This window comes from Venturia canescens, chromosome 4, assembly GCF_019457755.1.
Source record: "Venturia canescens isolate UGA chromosome 4, ASM1945775v1, whole genome shotgun sequence".
Classification (NCBI taxonomy): domain Eukaryota; kingdom Metazoa; phylum Arthropoda; class Insecta; order Hymenoptera; family Ichneumonidae; genus Venturia; species Venturia canescens.
The window spans coordinates 562,501-585,531 of NC_057424.1; the positions used below are offsets into that span (position 1 = coordinate 562,501).

Sequence of the window (23,031 nt, forward strand, 5' to 3'; positions counted from 1 at the left end):
CGCGGGATTCAGTGCTGGGCTATTTCCTGTTCGCTCGCAGCTACTAAGGAAATCCTGGTTAGTTTCTTTTCCTCCGCTTAGTAATATGCTTAAATTCAGCGGGTAGTCTCGCCTGCTCTGAGGTCGTCGATTTAACTTCAAAACCATGAGAATTTCAACACATCCGTGGGTGCCTGGTACGATGTTATATAACAACATACACAACACACATTTCTCTCTCCGTATGAATTTTTCATTGGCGGAAGAGCGATGCGATCAGTTCGAGACGAGTGAAAATCAAAGTGGAAACATTTCGCGTTCGATTACCCAACCTCCGAACCACGTGCTCGACCACGCTGTTTTTCTTTCGTCAAATGACACCTTCCGATTCTCGTATGTGCGAACAATTCTTTAAAAACACGCTACATGCGGGCTCGCCCCCGTTGCGCGAGCGATCCGGTCAGTATCTGTCCTTTAAAAACTAACAATTAGCTCCGGAACTCGATCGACCGGCCGTTCGGCGGCGGCGTGCCTGCTCACTTATCAAAGTAGCGGCGAATTGCGCACGAGAATGGAAAAAAAAAAACAACGACGGACAACACGGTCCGGGGGGGCATGCCCCACCTCTCTCTCTCTTTTCCCATCATCTCCGCACACGCTCGACTCGAAAAATTCAAGGAACGGCCAATTTGGTAGTGCTCGATTCTCATAGAGTATCGCGGGCGAATGCGAATAGCTTTGAACTTCTCCCCGGCAAAGGGAGAAAATGAATTCGCGATTCGCACACGCTGGCTCACGAAATCCGGATCGAAGGGACTCGATCTCCGAGACTTGCGGGAGAGCGCGTTAATTTCAAGCGACGCAGACGCGCACCCCCCTTTTGTACAAGGGCATGGGTCAACGAACGCCCAATACATTCGCTACACGCGATGACGAAATCATCGCGAGAGCAGTCTAAATTTTATGCATAAACGACCCTCAGCCAGGCGTGGTCCGGGAATTGTATCCGTGGACCGCAATGTGCGTTCGAAATGTCGATGTTCATGTGTCCTGCAGTTCACAAGTTAACGCGCAATTAGCTGCGTTCTTCATCGACCCACGAGCCAAGTGATCCACCGTTCAGGGTAATCATACAGCATTAAAATTTATTATATCAATTCGAGGCCAAGTATTTTCTAATGAATTGAAAAAAGTTACCACTTGAGTTACGTGCAGCACTAAAATTTATGATATCAAACGAAGGACAAGTAATTTATGAGTAACTCCAAATTTCAACATTATGGAATTGTTCTAAGAAGCTTTTAAATCCAAAAAAATCACATGCAAGCTAGTCATTTCTTACTCTATGGTGGCAGAGACTTATAAGAAAATCGATTCTCTTCAGGCTTTCAGGAGCTTCTGATATTATTCACAACATTCGACGTCGATTGGATCGATACAAATTATGTTTAAATATGAGTTAAAAGTACTTGTCCGGCCCATCACTATTCATACAAATAAAAATCAATCATCAAAAAAATGAAATTGAACGGCAGAATCAGGTAAAAAATTTATTGAAATGCGATTTAGTATTAGTTTAATGTTCTTAATAATAGTATAGGTTAGTTATGCCGAATGAAATTCGTTCGCTGGAAAAAATGAGAAGTAAAAATTGCCGTCATAGGAATACAAACTGGGGAGTTATTTTGGAAACTTGAACATATTTGATGGGCAAAATGTTTTTTATTTATCAATGCACATAAACATCCCTTGTATATGGCAGGGCAATTCGTTTCCATTCTTATTAAATTAGTGCAATTAAGGGAAAATTACTTGAAGATAAGTCTCTAAATTCCCTCTTCATGAATATTTGTGCTCCATCAGTTCTTGAAAACCCCTGATTTTTATTTGAATAAACAATTTTAATGGAAAGTGATGGGCCGGACAAGTACTTTTAACTTATATTTAAACATAATTTGTATCGATCCAATCGACGTCGAATGTTGTGAATAATATCAGAAGCTCCTGAAAGCCTGAAGAGAATCGATTTTCTTATAAGTCTCTGCCACCATAGAGTAAGAAATGGCTAGCTTGCATGTGATTTTTTTGGATTTAAAAGATTCTTAGAAGAAATCCATAATGTTGAAATTTGGAGTTACTCATAAATTACTTGTCCTTCGTTTGATATCATAAATTTTAGTGCTGCACGTAACTCAAGTGGTAACTTTTTTCAATTCATTAGAAAATACTTGGCCTCGAATTGATATAATAAATTTTAATGCTGCACGTAAATTAGATGGAATTTTTTTCAATTGATTTAGCTGTTCGAATCTAATAAGAAGAATGAGGCATCGATTTTCAAAATTATTTCAAGCGAAATGTTTCGGTTTTTTAAGTTTTACTTGTTATTTAATGCTTTTGACACTTTAAAAAATATATAGAGATTAGTTTTTTTTTAATGCAATGTTTTTTCAAGATTTGTGAATTTTTTTTCGAATTGTTCTGTATTTTTTTTTTATGAAATAATTTTTTTACAATTAAAAAAAAATTTTGTTTAAAGTTTTTTTTATGGGTGGAATTATCAGCAAACGAGGGACTATCAATGTACTTGTCCCAACCTTTTTTTCCCTAGGGGAAGTTTATGGTTTGATATCACGACTTTTTTCTCAAAATATCCTTATTTATGTTCAGATGACAATAAGATTTTAGTTTTAATATCTATGAATTGTTTATAATTTTCGGCGTATAACGTTGGTTTTCACGAAAAAAGACCTATTTTTCGTCGAAATTGTACTGAAAATATTTCGATAGAGGTTTATTCTTGGACTTTGGTGATTTTTCTCCTTGTCTTTTAATATGTTTCGTCCATTGGGAACTCAAGAGCATGGAGCAATGCGTGTTGCGGGCCGAGATATGATTTTCGGCTGATAACGTTGGGAAAAAGAAAGGAAAAGAGGAAAGATAGATCAAATTCAAGACACAACAAATCCAACAGAATTGGCCCTTTTTAAATGTTACTTTTGCATTCTGAATCTAGACATTTTCGTGTCATTCAAAACGTGTCCCCGATGAAATATATTTCCAAAGTTTGCAAGTGGCCGCTGAGATCCAATTATCTAGAGTTTGATAGTTGCTGAAAAAAGGCACCCGGAAACATTTATTATGTCAGAACTCAAAGAAGCAAAAAAAACTGAGCTTACTTAATTCAACAGAGCAACGGAATTCAAAGACGTTTAAGGTATCTGCATTGGTTTTGGAGAAAAACAATTTCAGGAGAATTCAGGAATGAATTTAAAAGTTTAAAAACTCAGAATAAAATGGACAACGGAAAATTTAGGAATTTAGAAAAGCTGAAGACGTTTGTGATGAATTTTTAAGATTACATGTTACGGTTGGAGTAAAAAATTTAAATGATTGGCACACATGTTGCGACACAAAAATATGAAAGTTTGGAGGTATTTGCTTCATACCGCAGTAATACAAACTTCAATAGTATTTAAAAAGAAATACTTCAAAACTTGCTAAACCAAGTTCTATTACTCATTCTCATAATCAAAGATAGGAGGGGGTGATACTTAACACACATATTTATGCACAGAAATTTCAGAGTTCGCAGGTATCTGCTGCGGTTCAATGTATCTGCGCAATGAGCTTCGAAGACAGCAATTTTAAATCTATCCATAAATGAGCAACTGAAGACTTCTGTGATGAGTTTTTTACTTCATATATATGTTACAATTAGTTTTAAAAAGTAAAATGAGTGGCACAGTATATCAATTTTATAATTCACAGATTTTTGCTGTATTTCAATAATCCAAATCTATAGTATTATAGAGAAAAGTTGGCAAAAGTCATGATGTTACGTTGAAATGACATAGCGAACATTGTGTTCAGAAATTCTGTATGTTCCCATGGATGTTAGCAGGCATTATATTTGATCGCATCCAAAACGGAGCAACTGTAGACTTAGCGTAATGGATCTTTTCGCTAATAATTCCATATTTGTAGTTTGCAAAGTGGGAATACTCAACATACATGTCATTTCATAAGTATTGTTGTCAAAATTTGTATTTGCCTACTGCATTCCAAAGATTCGACTTTTCATATGATCCGCAAACAAAGCATCCAAAGACTTTTTGGAATAAGTTTCAAAATTTGTTACTCGACAGACCAGGTGGAAAAAGAATAACTACACTTATATCAAGACCAGAAACTGTTTTGAGAATCTGATGTACAAAATGTGAGATTCGATCTATTCTCTGGAAACTTGCTTCAATAATGAGCAACCTCGACTGAGTGAAACCCGACGTGTTACTCGTGTAGTCCAAAAAATAAATGCACGATGATTTATAAGAAGTTGTTCGATCTATTCTCTGGAAACTTGCTTCAATAATGAGCAATTCATTACTAAAAGTTATAAAAATCATTATTAAAGGTTATAAAAAAAAACTATTTCAAACGTAATGAATAAAAAAAATGAATCTGCTAAATCCTGGTAATGTATGAAAAACGTTTGGTGTTCAAATGAACAAAACGTTGTCAAATAAATGCAAAAGTGACGAGTACATCGGATGACGAATGAAAAAAATTAAAAACATAATGGTATGTAAAAAAAATTACGAAACCAACTGTAAATAATTTCAACAACACAATTAAGAAAAGCTTTCACAAATCGTGAAAAAAACATTATATTTAGAAGAAATACAAATCCGTAATTATATTGTAAAGGAAAAAAAAATTCAAATAGAACGTGAGAAATTTATTCCTACGGGAAGCATCCGGAACTTGAAAAAGTTCTAGTGAATCAAAAAGTTACCAAAAAATCGCATCAAAGGTAAAAGTCATTTGTTACTCTATGGTGACAGATACTTAGAAGAAAATCGATTCTTCTCAGACTTTCAGGATCCCTTGGTATTCACAATATTCGATGTCGATTTCTTGTCGGTACAAATTATGTTTAAATATGTGCTAAAAGTACTTGTCCGGCCCATCACTTTTCATTCAAATTGCTCATTCAAATAAAAATCAGGGCTCTTCTAGATCTGATGGATCACATGTATGCCTACAGAGGGAATTGAGAAAATTATCTCCAAGAGATTTTAACTTAATTGCATTCATTATAAAAAATCCAAACAATTTTTTTTGTAATATACAAGAGATATTATTGTGTATCGATGAAAAAATACCCTTCGGACGATAAAAATTGTCAAGCTTCCAAATTAACGCCCCAGTTTATATTGAAATAACGGCAATTTTTACTTCACATTTCCTTCTTCAAACGAATTATATTTGTTATAGCATTTGTTATAGCAACTAACCTATTCTATTACTGAAGATATTCAACTGATAATAAATCGCATTTCAATAAATTTTCGAGAAGATTCGTCTATACAATCTCGTTTTTGTATCATTACGTACACAATTGCACTTTGTTAAAATCAACATAAAAACATGAGTGAATTGTTGCGAAGAAATAGTTGCCGCCGAGCATATATGGGATGATGTTCGAATTCAAGTGGGCGTGTAACGGCAGCGTTAATACTAGTTCCATAAAAATAATACATTAATTAAGGTCTAGTTTGATTTTTATTTGAATGAGCAATTTGAATGAAAAGTGATGGGCCGGACAAGTACTTTTAGCACATATTTAAACATAATTTGTACCGACAAGAAATCGACATCGAATATTGTGAATACCAAGGGATCCTGAAAGTCTGAGAAGAATCGATTTTCTTCTAAGTATCTGTCACCATAGAGTAACAAATGACTTTTACCTTTGATGCGATTTTTTGGTAACTTTTTGATTCACTAGAACTTTTTCAAGTTCCGGATGCTTCCCGTAGGAATAAATTTCTCACGTTCTATTTGAATTTTTTTTTCCTTTACAATATAATTACGGATTTGTATTTCTTCTAAATATAATGTTTTTTTCACGATTTGTGAAAGCTTTTCTTAATTGTGTTGTTGAAATTATTTACAGTTGGTTTCGTAATTTTTTTTACATACCATTATGTTTTTAATTTTTTTCATTCGTCATCCGATGTACTCGTCACTTTTGCATTTATTTGACAACGTTTTGTTCATTTGAACACCAAACGTTTTTCATACATTACCAGGATTTAGCAGATTCATTTTTTTTATTCATTACGTTTGAAATAGTTTTTTTTTATAACCTTTAATAATGATTTTTATAACTTTTAGTAATGAATTGCTCATTATTGAAGCAAGTTTCCAGAGAATAGATCGAACAACTTCTTATAAATCATCGTGCATTTATTTTTTGGACTACACGAGTAACACGTCGGGTTTCACTCAGTCGAGGTTGCTCATTATTGAAGCAAGTTTCCAGAGAATAGATCGAACAACTTCTTATAAATCATCGTGCATTTATTTTTTGGACTACACGAGTAACACGTCGGGTTTCACTCAGTCGAGGTTACATAGAACATAAATGTACTTGTCTCCAATTTTTTTACAGCACTCATGCTGTTTTCACGGTTTGATTTGACTACTTTTTGTGCACTGTGAACTTGAAAAAAATTCACAGGACATGTTACGACACAACTATTATCGTTAATTCATTTTTTTGTTCGTTCCAAGAAATACACATAACTATTCTTGGCGTTTCTCGGCCAACTTCTTTTTTCGACCTTAGCATCATCAGCAAAAACCCATGACGTACCAGATCTTAACATGTTCGTATAATGCCCTTCAAATACTGTTCGACCATGATGGAAAATAGCACTATTGACTTTATATTTTTCGCCGCAAACAGTAACTACAGCGGATGGAATACCTTTAATACTAAAATCAATCTTTGAAAGTTTCATAGTTTTTTCATCTATAGATAATATTAAAAGTTGAAGAATCAAAACGTTTTTAACAGTTGATAGCGAAGTTTTTGTTAAGAGTGTTCCCATTCCGCCACAAGCATTGCACTGATGTCCTTCAATCGGATTCCACTGAGACAAACTATGTTCAATTAATTCCTGTAAAGTAAAAGCTTTTTTAACACGCGGAAAGCTCAAAACTAGTATATTATTTGCTTGTTCATTTGTGGTCGTATATTGACAAGCTTTACAACGAACTTTAATAATCAATTTATGTTCTACAGCATTTCGAAGTAAATCAGATTTTTTGCAGATTCCCATGAAAAATTCAGAAACGTCGTGCTGTTTTTTTTTAATAAACGATTCTCCTACATATTCTCTTACAGCGCATGAACTCACTGATTTATTTCTTTCCACATAAGACCGAAGTAAAAGAGATATAGGATTTTCTTTCTCCTCCGAAGTTCTGAAAAATTCTTCCCTAAGAGGTTTGCAATTGAAAATACATTGTATAATAGAATTAGCATAACACGAAACACCATCCGTATTGGTTAATCCGTTAATAGACCAGGAGCTCATATTTTTCCATTCACTTGGCGCTGATTGACACTCCATAACATTTTTGGGTATAGCCCAAACAAAATCTGGAATTTTGGGAGCCCATTGTTTGGCAAACTTTATGAGGGCAAGATCTGTACGAAACTTCTGTCTGAGACGATTGTATTCCCTTATAGCTAACTCATCTGCTTTTACAGAATGGGGATCGAAATTGATTAAATGTAGTCCGTCTAAGGTAGTAACACGAGAAAGACCGACATAAGTCTGTCCACAAGTGAATATAGAATTTCCTGCATCGATCGCAACACAATCTAAGCTTAATCCTTGACTTTTATGTATAGTAATCCCATAGCTTAGACATAAGGGGAATTGTTTCCGTACGACATAAACTCTATCCATTATTTGGAATTTAACACTTGCCCGTTCTATTTCGTATTCTAATCCCGTTTTTAGACGAATTTTAATTTTCTCCACATCATTTTTATCAAGTGAACGAATTGTTGAAACAATTTTACCGATTGCTCCATTAACTAGACCTAACGTAACATCAATATTTCGTCTAAGCATGACCTTGGCTCCAATTTTAACGCTTATCCGATTTGCAAGACCAGCGGTTCGAGAAGTATCCTCGTTATCAACAGATAAAATTTTCATTGCCTTCAATTTATTGTAACGAGGACAATCTATATCATCGCAAGCTATTAGTATAATTTCCTCTGAGGGCAGCCGATTTAACATAGCTTCGTTTAAAATATCACACATATGATTTGTAGGCAATAGACAAACGGCATCATCTGGTAATCCTTCAAGATAAGTACACAGTTCTTGTATTCTATCCCGGAACTCAACAGCTTTGAAATTAATCTTACGTGCATCCAGAGCTTTTCGATCCGATTCAGTTGAAAATCCTATACGGATTCGAGAAAGCATGTCTTTGTAAAATGTATCATTTTTTTGCCGCATATTTATTGTGAGTTCATCGTAACTGAATAAGTTAGCCCAAATATCCACACTCCCTAACGACTCCAACAACTGTTCAGCTTTGGATGAAGAAAGTTTTATGAATACTGATTCTTGACGCACGGGTGGTAATTGAAGAAGGTCACCAAAAAGTAAAATATGCTTTTTACCGAACCAACCATCATCAACGTTTGGTGTATTGAAAATTTCTGTTAACCGAAGATGGATTTGAAGTAGCATAATATTTGATACCATAGAAATTTCATCAATAATAATAAGCGAAACGTTTTTCAGTTGATCACGAATTGTTTTTAAAACCACGTCAGAGAGCTCCTTATATTTAGTTGTCTGACCATGCTCAACAGGTAATTGAAGAAATCGATGCAATGTCAATGCATCGATATTGAACGCCGCTAAACCCGTAGGGGCTGCCACTGCTGTGTCTTTTCCCAGTATTTGCTTAATCCAACATCTGATTGTCTTAATTAAAAAACTTTTGCCGGTACCGCCTTCACCACTAACATATAATCGAAGAATATCTTTTTCCGATTTAATGGTATGGGCAACTTTATCGAATACTCGTCTTTGGTCAACGTTCAATTCCGAAATCATTTGATCGACGTTAATTTCAACCGCATCATGTTTATCACCTAAGTCAGCAAAATCTTTCATAGCATCATCAGCTTCTATTTGAATACAACCTATATCCTCACAATCTTCATTATTACCTTCTATTTTCTCTCCTTTCATATTTTCAGCCATTTGCTTTTCGATAAGCTCTTTGACACAATCAAAATTAAGCCTTAATTCTTCTAAGTGCTCGTGATACTGTAGAGCATTAGTGAGTTCTGATTCCATCATCAAAAATGATTCCGCATAAGTATCACATCCATTTTTAAGTTCAATCCAATCTCTCCATGGTTGAAAAAGCAGTAGTAAAGAATAAAAATATTTTTCCGGTTGTGTTTTCATGTCATATTTGTAATGATTTATCAAATAACCTCTTTCACGACGTTTTAAAAATTTTCCATCACCTAAATTATAATACTCAACTTCACCTTTTGGTTCAGAGAAAACTATGTCATACCACTTCGCGAAATCATATAAATTGATTTCATTCAATTCCACTGGTCTTAACGGATAATAATAATCTACAATATCGTGATAGAAAATGTCAGTAGAATCTTCATCCAATTTCTTTATTTCTTTAAGAGATTTTAATCTCCGAGTTCTTATCATATTTATATTCACCCATCTAACAGTAGTTGAAGGATCTGTACCGTATAAAGAAAATCCCAGAAGAGTATCAGCGGCTTCGGGGGCACCGCATTCTCTATTGCACAACATACGTAAAGCTACGTTCCAAAGACGACTTGCTAGTGATTTTGTCGAACTTATTCCTTCAAAAATTTCGGTAGCATAACTTTTCTCAGCTTTCGATATGTACTTGGTACAATACATTGTCAACACAGAAGATTTTTCTCCAACAAACTGTATATCCATGTTGCCTTCCCACGCTGTGAGAATTACAGGGTTATAATCATTAATGTTTTTTTCTTTCTCAGACCTTGGAAGATCGTACAATCTGCTTCTGGTTTTCAATTGTCTTCTCCCAGCTACGGCGATAGGAACATTTCTCATAATGAAAGTATCGCTTACAGGCCGAGGAAAGCCAAAACGGCAAACCCGAATAGTACGGTTTTTTATTTTTTTAGACCGCAAGCAATAACTGTTATGATGATGATTTTGATGGGTAGTAACTCTACGGTACAATGTCGGTGACTGATCTTTCTCAGGTAATCGGCAAGTTACATATTTCGAAATAAAATTGGCAACGTCTTCATTTGACGATTCACCAAGAATCGGTGCATCCTTCACCCATATTAATAAATGGAAATGTTGAGTACCTCTTGTTTGGTATTCACGTCTCCAGAAATAATGAGTCACTTTCCCGATAGGATTAGATTTCGAGCATATGAAGTCTAACATCGCTTTAAATTTATGGTCCATGAATCTTGACACGGATACAGGATCCGAAGCAATTAGCAAATTGGCCGATGCGTTCGCCATAGCAGGATTCATATCGCGTAGATATTGTATCAAATCTGACCACAAATATTCACTGGGGCTCAACGTTAGAAACCACGTAGCTGGACCATAATGCTGAATCATACAGTTTAAGATTGATCTAGGAATTCGCCAATATTGTTCCGTGTTGCGAAGCTTTGTAAATATTGTATCCAAATTTCCTTCGAGCTCCCCTTTATCTAATTGTTGTAAATATCTACCCGCTGTGTAGATTGAATCAGTAACATTCATCTTATGGAATATCCCCGCCCTTAACTGACGAATATTATTGTTGTTTAATAAAAAGAATAAATACTGTTGATTTAGGCGAAACCGGGGGTGCTTAGACATAAGTTTTGACTTGATATATTCGAACTCAGTGAGTCGAACCACCCTCTCTTGATGTTGTCCGTTAATGCCGTAGGGGTACAGATCCGGGAAACATTTCAAGTCCAAGGCCTTATGATAGAAATCGAGTGCCAGATCTTCTACTTTTAACATTTGATAAAGTTCCGTAGCTGATTTATTTTCTTTTTCGTTATACATTGGGTGAATTGTGAATTGCTCATAGATAGCATCAGACTGAGATACTTGAGTAAGCAACGCTTTAGGCTTCGTAAGATTTTTGGTATTTTCGTGATTGCATTGTTTCATTTGTAACGTTTCGGTCGTTTCGAATTTTCCGGTATCTTCATTAGTTTTATTAGGTATTTCAATCTCTTCATCAATTTGTTCATTTATTCCATCTCCACCTTCACTTTCATTATGAGGCGCGTTTTCTTCAATTTGAAATTCAACATCCGAAATTAAATTATCCAAAAGAGTTTCTGGAGACCTTGGTAACTCGATTTCGTAGTACAAAGGATTTAATTTTTTGAGTTCTACGAGGACATTGTAAACCTTAGTTACGTCAACTAAATTTTCCCATATGATCTTAGATTTTGTCGGTATTCCACGAACCAAAATGTATAATTCATGTTCTAAATTAACTGCTTGTGTTGCAGGACAAATTTTTTTAATCGTTTCTTCAATAGGTAATGGCAAATGGAAGGTTCTCCCTATCACTTTTTTATTCATGTTCCTATGCGGCATATTTTTATTCGTAACTGTACCCATCTTTTGAATGACTTGGAATGCTTTAGCCCTCTGGATAAGTAGTTTCTCGTAATCATTAAGATCCGACATTACTTTAGGAACCTCTCCCGCATCAAGATTGTTTAAAATACAAGTCGGCGGTAATTTTCCCGACCGGAATTTATTTAGACAATAATTACAAACGTATTCGTGATGCGTTTCTTTTTTATGTACATACTCGATCAAATCGTCCCAAAATGGAGATGTTATATTTTTTCTTAAATTTTTTATAGCCGTAACATTTTTCCAGAAACAAAGTTTTTCACATGACATGCAAACGAATCTTGGGGTATCCAGCAAACTTTTTTTTAACGATTTGAATGCATCGAAGTGATTTGAAATGATAGATTCTTCATTCAAATCTATTTCTGTGTTAGGAGCAAACGATTTAGACTTTTCCCGTGCATCATTCGCAATAATAGATAATTTTTCAAAATCTGTCGTCTCCAATGCCCGATCTAAATCATACAATTTTTGCAAAGATGCTTGTATTGCATAAAATGATCTCTTAACCATTCTTACATCTGGAAAGTGTGGTGATAAAAATTCCACTGACAAAAAAGGTGATTTACAAATTACAGGGCTGATATAACAGGTATGACTATGTCCCATCAAAGTGTCAACCTGATTAACTGTACATTTGTGAATTCTACAAAGCACCGCACGAACGTTTCGCAACCTGCAGTTGAATATCTTCAGCAAAAAATCATGATAAGCATCGATGAGCTTACGATCTATTTGTTTACAAAAAGACGAACAACTCCAGAAAATATTACCTTTTTTATCCTTCATTGTTGGTAAAATATTTAGTGCTCGGCCACTTTTGTCCATGATAATCGCGGTTTCAAAGTCATCAGGTTTTTGATATGCCGTATCCATGAAATACGCTTCAGAAGATGCAGTGTGTTTTCTAATGGTGCCACATAAAATAGTTGTCTTATCTTCAGTTGAAGCATTAGGGCATTCAGCCAACTTGGTCAATTTAATTTCAATTTTATCTTTTAGCGATCTAAACCTTGTTTTTATGTCGTATAACCACTTTTGTCTAGTGTGCAAGCACCATTTTATGATTGACTCCGCTTCCATGAGACATTCTATTGACGATCCAATCATTGTCCTAGCGACATTGGATATATAGTATTCCTTAGAGGATATTAATTTAATCGAATCAAACGATTTTTTTAATTGTTTGTACTTATTGGATATTTTACGTGCTGCATCCAATTTAAGTTTATTAACGGTAGAAGTGTAACCTTTCAACGGTTTCGTGATTGCAACACGTTTCCCGTGTTGATTCTTAAGGATTTTCAAAACATTGGATTGTCGCTGTAACACCATGTTTTCGTCTAAATCACTACTGATAATGAGATTCTTCAATTTTTTTTCAATATATTTCTCTCGTTTAATTTTATTTACTTTATTTTTCCGAGAAGCCCACAGCCCCTTTTTATGTTTATCAATTCGTTTTTGCGACGTCAATACGATTTTTTCTATAACGATACTGTCAACCATCGTTTCTTCCAAATTAACTAGACTTACATTTGGGAGATTCGACGACACAATAGGGATTCGTGTTGTGAGGGTGTTATTTTTTTTAAATATCTTTGTCAATGGGACAGCCAAATGGATATCATCGCGATGATTGCGTTTTTTACGTCTTTGGCCATTCAAAGCGACTCCCAACGTCTGCTCATTGATATCATCCGTAATCATTACAGTTCCGGAAACGCATTGGCTCTCTTTTTCTTCATTTGATTTTTTCACGAGAGATATGCCAATTTTAGCGATTGGTGAAACTTGTACGATTAAATTATTAGTAATTGGTACAAATGTACTCTCTAAGTTAATGGAGGATTTTTTAATATTTCCTGGTTGCGTATACAAATTGTCATATTTTTTGCATGCTGGTTCATTCAATTTTTCAGTATCAACAATCTGTTTGGAACGTTCATTGAGACTTATCTTGGACGGTTCATTGGAAATTGATTCAACATTTCTGGAATCAACGAGATTCCGTTGAACCGACTTCTCGACCTTGCTTGCAAAATTCGTTTCATTTCGCTTATCGTTTTTAGATCGATTAGAGCCATGTCGATCAGTAATAAAAACCTGCGAAATGACGTTTCGTGTCCGAATGGTACATGGAAATTGTTCTAAGGAGTTGGAATTGAAGATCTTCAACAAATGTTGTCTCATAACGGATGGAAAATATTTAACGTTTTCTGGCTTCAGTCCGTACAGAATCGAAATGGCAAATGCAATCGAAAAAACACCGCAGTCTCTACCATTCAATTGTTGTTGAACTTTCGGAAATTCAACATTTTCCAAATTGTAGGAGGGGAATAATTTGGCAAGGAATGTTTTATGATTTCGATGTAACACTTTTCTGTTCAGTGAATCATAAATATAAATCTTTTGGGTATCGAAGTAGCTACATACCCAATGACCGCCTTCATTTGTAGAAAAATTTTCGCAACTATGCAAAATTTGAATATGTTCTTTCTCTAAAGATTTTGGAGGAATTAAGTTGGGAATTTGTACTTTCCACGTATTTTCCATCTCAAAATTAGGATTAGCAATCTTGAGAAGTTCAGCAAATCGATCGATGTGCCGATCCTCTATTAAACCCCCGCGAGTTATAACTTCTTCAAAACTCAATCTGAATTCACTAACATTATCCATCTTGATTTCGGACCAAGTGAAGGAAAGAAAAGGAAAAAAAAAATCAAAATGTTTTTTTTTTTATATTTTATTGAAACAGAAAGTAATTCAAACAAATAAATATCGAAGATACCTATAAAAATCGTAAATCGTTTCCAAATATGAAACTTTGAGCACTGTATAAAAACGTTGATATCTGTCTGTTTATTTTGGCGCACTGCAGCCTATTAGTCTGCACAAAGCAACTTTTTATTTTGGCGCACTGCAGCCTATTAGTAAGCGCACAGCAGCTTAAAACTTTCAACAGATTCTGTGATGACACACGTGCCGCCTTCGCTCCCAGGAATCGAATAGCTGCAACCTGCAAAAAATATCACAAGTCAAATACATGATAAAGAAAAAAAATTGTAACGTATTATGTGCTAACATTCTCATTTTATCAAAGAACAAGGTGTAACCTTTATTTTTCTCAAAAAATCAAGGATGTCCGAGTAAAACCTGTAGCCATTTTGCAGCTATCTCTTTTGCACTCACGCAAGTAATATAAAGATGAAATTAGATTTTAACTGTAGACGCTAACTTCAAGAGTCGAATCGGATTATGTAATAAGAGAAGAATTTTTACGAATTGTTTTTTTTTTCGAATTTCAAAATTAGTGAAAAAAGCGCATTACTTTTGGTTTTTCTCTAAACCTGAAAAAAATTGCATTTTTTCAAAAATGTGTACTTCTTGAAGTTGGATCTTTTTTTTATATGATGGTAGGTATTATGATAGGTACGTCCTACAAAATGTAGATAGTGTTAGAAAATTTATTTTTTAGTTAATGCCCGTAAAAATTTGGAGTACAATTTTTTCAGCATAACTGGATGCTGTGGAAGTCGCTCAAACTAAGAAACGTCAATCTTCGTTTTTCGTCTAAATGTTGAAAAATAAACGAAAACTAGGCTCAAACATGAGCAATAACAGCCAAGCGTGTGATAATGGGGATCAAACAATAGCCGTGAGGAAGGCGTTCAGTACGTTTGTATTACGGCATACTTGCCTTCCCGCGGTGTTTCGAAAAGGTCAAATATTAAGGGCACCTTTGATAGTGATAATGGTTATTCAAGTGCAGAAACAAGGACGAAAATCGATGTGAAAGGAAAAAAACTTCAAAAATTCTTGATTTTTTGAATAAAAACGCAAAAATAATAAAGATTTTGATTTTATTTTACAAAATAAATGTCAGATTCTGAAAGAGTACCCGTGAAAACCCCCTATGTGAGATTTGGAAGAATTTTTCTTTGGTTCCTCAATTAATTCTTTGGTTCCTCAATTAATGCGTGTCCAAAATTGACGTTTTGCGCATTGATGGGTTAACCCTTTGAGGGGCAGTGGTACATATATGTACCACCCTTTTTACTGCAGTTTTTTTATTATTGCCGTTGTATTTTGCAATACCTTCATACTTTTAAGTTGTTTCTAGTAACTTCAAGGTTCAAGCTACAAGATACTTTTGAATAAAAGTCCATATTTGTTTATTTATTATTAGTTATACATAATTGAAACCGAAAAAACTCGTTTTTTAAAAATTAATTCGGCTGTTCTTGGACGGAGCGTCGGATTGCTTTTTTTTTTTTACATATACTTCATGTCTAGTACAATAACATATATTTTTTTCAGATTTTTCGACACGCTAGAATTAAAAAAAAAAATAATCAAATTTTCAAAAATTCCAATTTTGAAAAAAAAATTTATTATTTATAAATTGTTGTCAAAAATTTTGCTTGTTGTTTAGAATCTAGTTTTCAAACAAAATTCCTTTCCCGAGCCCTAGGTGCGAGCAGAAGTGTATATAAAAAATAGCAGAAAAATTGTTTCCTACCGCTAGGTACGTAATGTTATGGAAAGTTATGCGTTCTTTTTCAATTTTGAGACCAAAATCGTAATCAGCGACCCCAAAAACCTCTCCGTACAAAATTTCGTGCTGATTGAATGAAAAACTGCAAACTTAACTTAAAATAGTCGCCATTTTAAATCCGCCATCTTGAATTTTTCAATTTTGAGACCAAAATCGTAATCAGCGACCCCAAAAACCTCTTTGTGCAAAATTTCGTGCTGATTCAATGAAAAACTGCAAACTTAACCTAAAAAAAATGGTCGTCATTTTGAATCCGCCATCTTGAATTTTTCAATTTTGAGACCAAAATCGTAATCAGCGACCCCAAAAACCTCTCCGTACAAAATTTCGTGCTGATTGAATGAAAAACTGCGAACTTAACCTAAAATAGTCGCCATTTTAAATCCGCCATCTTGAATTTTTCTATTTTGACAGCAGAATCGTAATCAGTGGTCCCAAAAACCTTAAGAGCACCTATGATTATAAAAAATTTTTCAATAGAAAAATGTGCCCCTCAAAGGGTTAAAGAGAAAATCCAAGAAAACCGAAAAATTTCGTTTTTCAAAAATTCGTAAAGCAGCCATTCTTTGAGTCGTAACGCAGGCTCTCCACGCGAGGAAGTCGATATTGATATGTACCGTCTATATGCCAAATCTGGACACTGTCGGATAAGTAGTTTCTACGTATTTGCAGTCAGAAAATTTTCACCGGTTTTTTATCATTTAAACGCCTTTAAAAATCGGTCTGAAAAACGAGTAAGAGCCTCGAGGTTAATGTGCGACATCGTCGGACGTGTTGCTCGTTGCTCACACGAAAGTATTGATGGGAATGGCCGTAAATTTGGGTGATGCTCAAGAGTTAGAAGGCCTAAAATAGTGAGCAGGCATTTTAGGCCTTCTAACTTTTGAGTCCCACCCATATGATTGTGCACTACTTGTAGATGTGTATAGGTGTAGGTGCGTGTATAGGTGTATAGGTGTAGCAGCCCTAAATTTAAGCTCGCTCAAACTTTTATTCAATTACTACGCAATGTTTCAATACTACTCCTATATTCACCGCCGTCCAGAGCATCCAGCCTTGCTGAAAAAATTACAAAACAATATACAATTCTTTTGAAAAATTCTTGACTTACGTTTTTGATAAACTTTCGCCGGCTTCGTAGATTTGTTGATCTAAAAGCACTGCGCTGAAACGACACTAAAACGATGTTTAAGAATTAAAAATACTTACACAGAACATGTTATGAACATAAGAATAAAAATATCAACTTACCTTATTTGATGGACAAGTTTATTCCAGTAGAATTGTTGATGCGATATGTGTCACAAGCACGTAAACAGTAAGCGTATATTTGTTTGACAATTTAGACGGCAGGATTGGCCGAAAACAACGCCAGAATTTTCGGTTGACCAAAAGTCCCTAACCGATAAAACTACAGTTAGATAATTGTAGATACTGAGCATAGATGTCGCCGTAAGTGTTTTCGTCGATCGGCGAAATCGACGACGAAAGACGTCGACTGGTTTATTATTGCACAATATTGTAGGTGCATGTTTAGCGGCCCTTATAGGTATAAAAATTAACAACTTGTTTGGCGGATAGCTACTAATATCAAATATCCACTTTGAAGAACAAAGGTTATGATGTGGACAAAGTGAGAAATTACTGCAGCTTCTGTTGTTATAGACCGAGCAAGATCCTGATGGAACAGATACAGACGATTCCTTTTTGACTGGAACGGAGAACAAGCACCGTATTTTGAATTGATGGAAAAAATAATAATGGCGGTTGTTTGAGTCCGCCAGGAGTAGAAAACAATTTGACACGATTTGATAAACGAGATTAACAATCGAGTGAAACGATTCAGTAAAAGACTCTTAAGAAAATTCGTTAGAAAGTCTATAATCTGGTTCATATGAAACTGCTGGAAAATCATAGGGATAGGGATAGGGGTAGGGATAAGGATAGGGGTGGGATAGGGGTAGGGATAGGGATATGGATAGGGATAGCGATAGAGATAGAGATAGAGATAGAGATAGAAATAGCGATAGCGATAGCGATAGAGATATTGATAGAGATAGCGATAGGGATGAAGATAGAGTTAGAAATAGAGACAGAGATAGATAGCGCTAGCGATAGCGATCGAGATAGAGATAGAAATAGAGATAGCGATAGCGATAGAAATAGAGAAAGAGATAGCGACAGAAATAGCGATAGCGAATAGAGATAGAGGAAGCGATAGAGATAGAAATAGAGTTAGCGATAGCGATAGAGATAGAAATAGCAATAGCGATAATAATAGCGATAGCGATAGAAATACCGATAGAGATAGAGAAAGAGATAGCGATTGCGACAGAGATAGAGTTAGCGATAGCGATAGAAATAGCGATAGCGATAGTGGTAGAGATAGAGATAGAATTAGCGCTAGCGATAGAGTTAGAGATAACGATAGTGATAGAGTCTGCGATAGAGATAGCGAATAGAGATAGAGAAAGCGATAGCGATAGAAATAGCGATCGCGACAGAGATAGCGATAGCGAATAGAGAAAGAGATAGCGATCGCGATAAAAATAGCGATAGAGACAGAGATTGCGATAGAATTAGAGGTAGAGATAGAGTTAGCGATAGCGATAGAGATAGCGACAGAGATAAAGTTAGCGATAGCGATAGAAATAGAGATATAATTAGCCTTATCGATCGAGATAGAGATAGCGATAGCGATAGAAATAGAGAAAGAGATAGCGACAGAGATAGCGAATAGAGATAGAGAAAGCGATAGAGATAGAGATAAAAATAGAGTTAGTGATAGCGATAGAAATAGCGATAGTGATAGCGATAGAGGTAGAAATACGGATAGAGATATAGAAAGAGATAGCGATAGCGATTGCGACAGAAATAGAGTTAGCGATAGCGACAGAAATAGAGATAGAAATAGCGATAGCGATAGAGATATTGATAGAGATAGAGATAGCGATAGGGATAGGGATGAAGATAGAGTTAGAAATAGAGACAGAGATAGAATTAGCGCTAGCGATAGCGATCGAGATAGAGATAGAAATAGAGATAGCGATAGCGATAGAAATAGAGAAAGAGATAGCGACAGAGATAGCGATAGCGAATAGAGATAGAGGAAGCGATAGAGATAGAAATAGAGTTAGCGATAGCGATAGAAATAGCAATAGCGATAATAATAGCGATAGCGATAGAGATAGAAATACCGATAGAGATAGAGAAAGAGATAGCGATAGCGAATAGAGATAGTGATTGCGACAGAGATAGAGTTAGCGATAGCGATAGAAATAGCGATAGCGATAGTGGTAGAGATAGAGATAGAATGAGCGCTAGCGATAGAGTTAGAGATAACGATAGTGATAGAGTCTGCGATAGAGATAGCGAATAGAGATAGAGAAAGCGATAGCGATAGAAATAGCGATCGCGACAGAGATAGCGATAGCGAATAGAGAAAGAGATAGCGATCGCGATAAAAATAGCGATAGAGACAGAGATTGCGATAGAATTAGAGGGAGAGATAGAGTTAGCGATAGCGATAGAGATAGCGACAGAGATAAAGTTAGCGATAGCGATAGAAATAGAGATATAATTAGCCTTATCGATCGAAATAGAGATAGAAATAGCGATAGCGATAGAAATAGAGAAAGAGATAGCAACAGAGATAGCGAATAGAGATAGAGAAAGCGATAGAGATAGAGATAAAAATAGAGTTAGTGATAGCGATAGAAATAGCGATAGTGATAGCGATAGAGGTAGAAATACGGATAGAGATATAGAAAGAGATAGCGATAGCGATTGCGACAGAAATAGAGTTAGCGATAGCGACAGAAATAGAGATAGAAATAGCGATAGCGATAGTGGTAGAGATAGACATAGATAGAGATAGAAATAGCAATAGCGATAGAGATAGCGAGAGAGATATAGAGGTAGAAATGGAGATATTTTTGTCCATTACTTCGAAAAAAAGTGGACAGAAGGAAGGTAAAAGGTAAAAAAAATACAAAACAAATCGAACAATTTTTTATTTTTTACATTTAACAAAAATAGAAGATTATTATATTTTAAATATAATTAACTAGGATTTTTATTTAAAAAAAAAATTTGGAAAAACAATTAATTTTCGTTGTCGTGGCCAGAGCGACCGAACCCGGTACGTCTGCCACGGTACGGATTTGAAATTTGATATAACGTGTCAACGAGGCGAACCATCGCATTGCGATGTGCACGTTCGCGGTGTATCCACCACCTCTGCCGTCCACCTGAAAAAAAGAAAAGAGGAAAATTAAGCACATGTTCGAAGAACAGAGAAAGAAAGAAAAGACGAAGAACATGAAATAAATTTTCGGGAAAAAACGTAAGATAAAGTATGTGAAAAGAGAGAGCGAGAGAGAGAGAACATGAAGCACACGAATCGAAAAATTGAAAAATGAAATGAAAAGGCGAAAGAAATATGAAGAAGCAAGAAAAAAAGCAAACAAAATTGATTAGAGAAAGAAAAAAAAGGCAGGGGAAGTGTAAAAGTGATAAAGTTAAAGGATATTAATAGTAAGAAAATAGAGATGAAACACATAAAAGTAAAGAAGAGAGGATAGAGAATACAGTGAAAAAAAATAAAAAACAAACATCATATACTAGCATAAACTAAAAAATATGAAAAAGCATGGGACATGAAAATGTAAATGCAAGGGTAACAGTGGAAGAGAGAAAAAAGAGCGAATAAAAAGATTTTAAAACAAAGGCAGGGAATTTTAAAACAAAGGCAGGGAAAATGAAAAAGCAATGGAGCGATATAATGAAAGTAAGGAAGCGGAGGTGCAGCACAGAATGGAGAAGCAAAGATAGAATTAGAAGACCAGAAAGAAAGAACGATAGCAGTTTATGGAAAGCGAAGAAGCGGAGATGGAGCACATAAAAGTGAAAAAGCAAGAATAGAATTAAAAATGAAGATTTTAGAAATTGGAGAAACACATGAAAATGAAATAACAAGAACAGGAAATAAATGGCATGCAAGGAAAATAAACGAAAAAAGCATTCATAGAAAGATGCAAAGAGAGAAAAGGAGGGGCAAAATTGATTAGAGAAAGGAAAAAAGGCAGGGGAAGTGTAAAAGTGATAGAGTTGAAGGATAAAAGTAAGAAAACAGAGATGGAACACATTAAAATGAACAAGAGAGAATAGAAAATACAGCAAAAAGAAATATTTTAGGAAAAGGAAAAAAACCAAGCAAAAAAAATTACAGAAAGAAGCAGAGAGAAGAGGCACATAAAAAAAAGGCAGGCATAAATTATAAACATGAAAATAGAAAAGCAACGATAGCAGTGAAAGAGAGAATAAAGAGCGAATAAAAAGATTTTAAGAAAATGGCAGGAAAAAAAGTAATAGAGATTTAATTATTATTGAAAGTAAGGAAGCCGAGATGAAACACACAAAATGGAGAAGCAAGGATAGAATTGAGAGACCGGAAAGAGAAAAAGCAAGGATAGCGATAGAGATTTATGGAAAGTGAAGAAGCGGAGATGGAGCACATAAACAAGGATAGAATTAAAAATAAAGATTTTAGGAATTGAAGAAACACATAAAATAACAAGGATAGGAAAGAAATGGCATGCAAGGAAAAAAAAACGAAAAAAGCATAGAAAAAGGAGGGGCAAAATTGATTAGAGAAAGGAAAAAAAGGCAGGGGAAGTGAAAAAGTAATAAAGTTGACGAATATTAAAAGTAAGAAAACAGATGGAACATATACAGCAAAAAGAAATATTTTAGAAAAAGGAAAAGCAAACGAAAAAATTACAGAAAGAGGCAGAGAGAAGAGGCACATAAAAAAAAGGGAGGCATAAACTATAAACATGAAAATAGAAAAGCAAGGGTAACAGTGGAAGAGAGAAAAAAGAGCGAATAAAAAGATTTTGAAACAAAGGCAGGGAAAATGAAAAAGCAATAGAGCGATATAATGAAAGTAAGGAAGCGGAGATGCAGCACAAAATGGAGAAGCAAAGATAGAATTAGAAGACCAGAAAGAAAGAAAAGCAAGGAAAAATGAAATGCGATAGCAGTTTATGGAAAGCGAAGAAGCGGAGATGGAGCACATAAAAGTGAAAAAGCAAGGATAGAATTAAAAATGAAGATTTTAGAAATTGAAGAAACACATGAAAATGAAATAACAAGAACAGGAAATGAATGGCATGCAAGGAAAATAAACGAAAAAAGCATTGATAGAAAGACAAAGAAAAGGCAGGGGAAGTGTAAAAGTGATAGAGTTGAAGGATAAAAGTAAGAAAACAGAGATGGAACACATAAAAATGAAGAAGAGAGAATAGAAAATACAGCAAAAAGAAATATTTTAGGAAAAAAAGGCAGGCATAAATTATAAACATGAAAATAGAAAAGCAACGATAGCAGTGAAAGAGAGAATAAAGAGCGAATAAAAAAATTTTAAGAAAATGGCAGGAAAAAAGTGATAGAGATGTAATTATTATTGAAAGTAAGGAAGCCGAGATGAAGCACACAAAATGGAAAAGTAAGGATAGAATTGAGAGACCGGAAAGAGAAAAAGCAAGGATAGAATTAAAAATGAAGATTTTAGAAATTGGAGAAACACATGAAAATGAAATAACAAGAACAGGAAATAAATGGCATGCAAGGGAAAAAAACGAAAAAAGCATTGATAGAAAGATGCAAAGAGAGAAAAGGAGTGGCAAAATTGATTAGAGAAAGGAAAAAAGACAGGGGAAATGTAAAAGTGATAGAGTTGAAGGATAAAAGTAAGAAAACAGAGATGGAACACATAAAAATGAACAAGAGAGAATAGAAAATACAGCAAAAAGAAATATTTTAGGAAAAGGAAAAAAACCAAGCAAAAAAAATTACAGAAAGAAGCAGAGAGAAGAGGCACATAAAAAAAAGGCAGGCATAAATTATAAACATGAAAATAGAAAAGCAACGATAGCAGTGAAAGAGAGAATAAAGAGCGAA

General features: G+C 34.9%; 1 non-coding gene across 1 annotated transcript; it reads right to left on the bottom strand.

Annotated features, from left to right (window-relative positions):
* Positions 1–951: 951 nt before the first annotated feature.
* On the bottom strand, positions 952–1,106 carry LOC122410334 (5.8S ribosomal RNA). Its single transcript, XR_006260909.1, has one exon. It is a non-coding gene; the product is annotated as a 5.8S ribosomal RNA (ribosomal RNA).
* Positions 1,107–23,031: the final 21,925 nt, after the last annotated feature.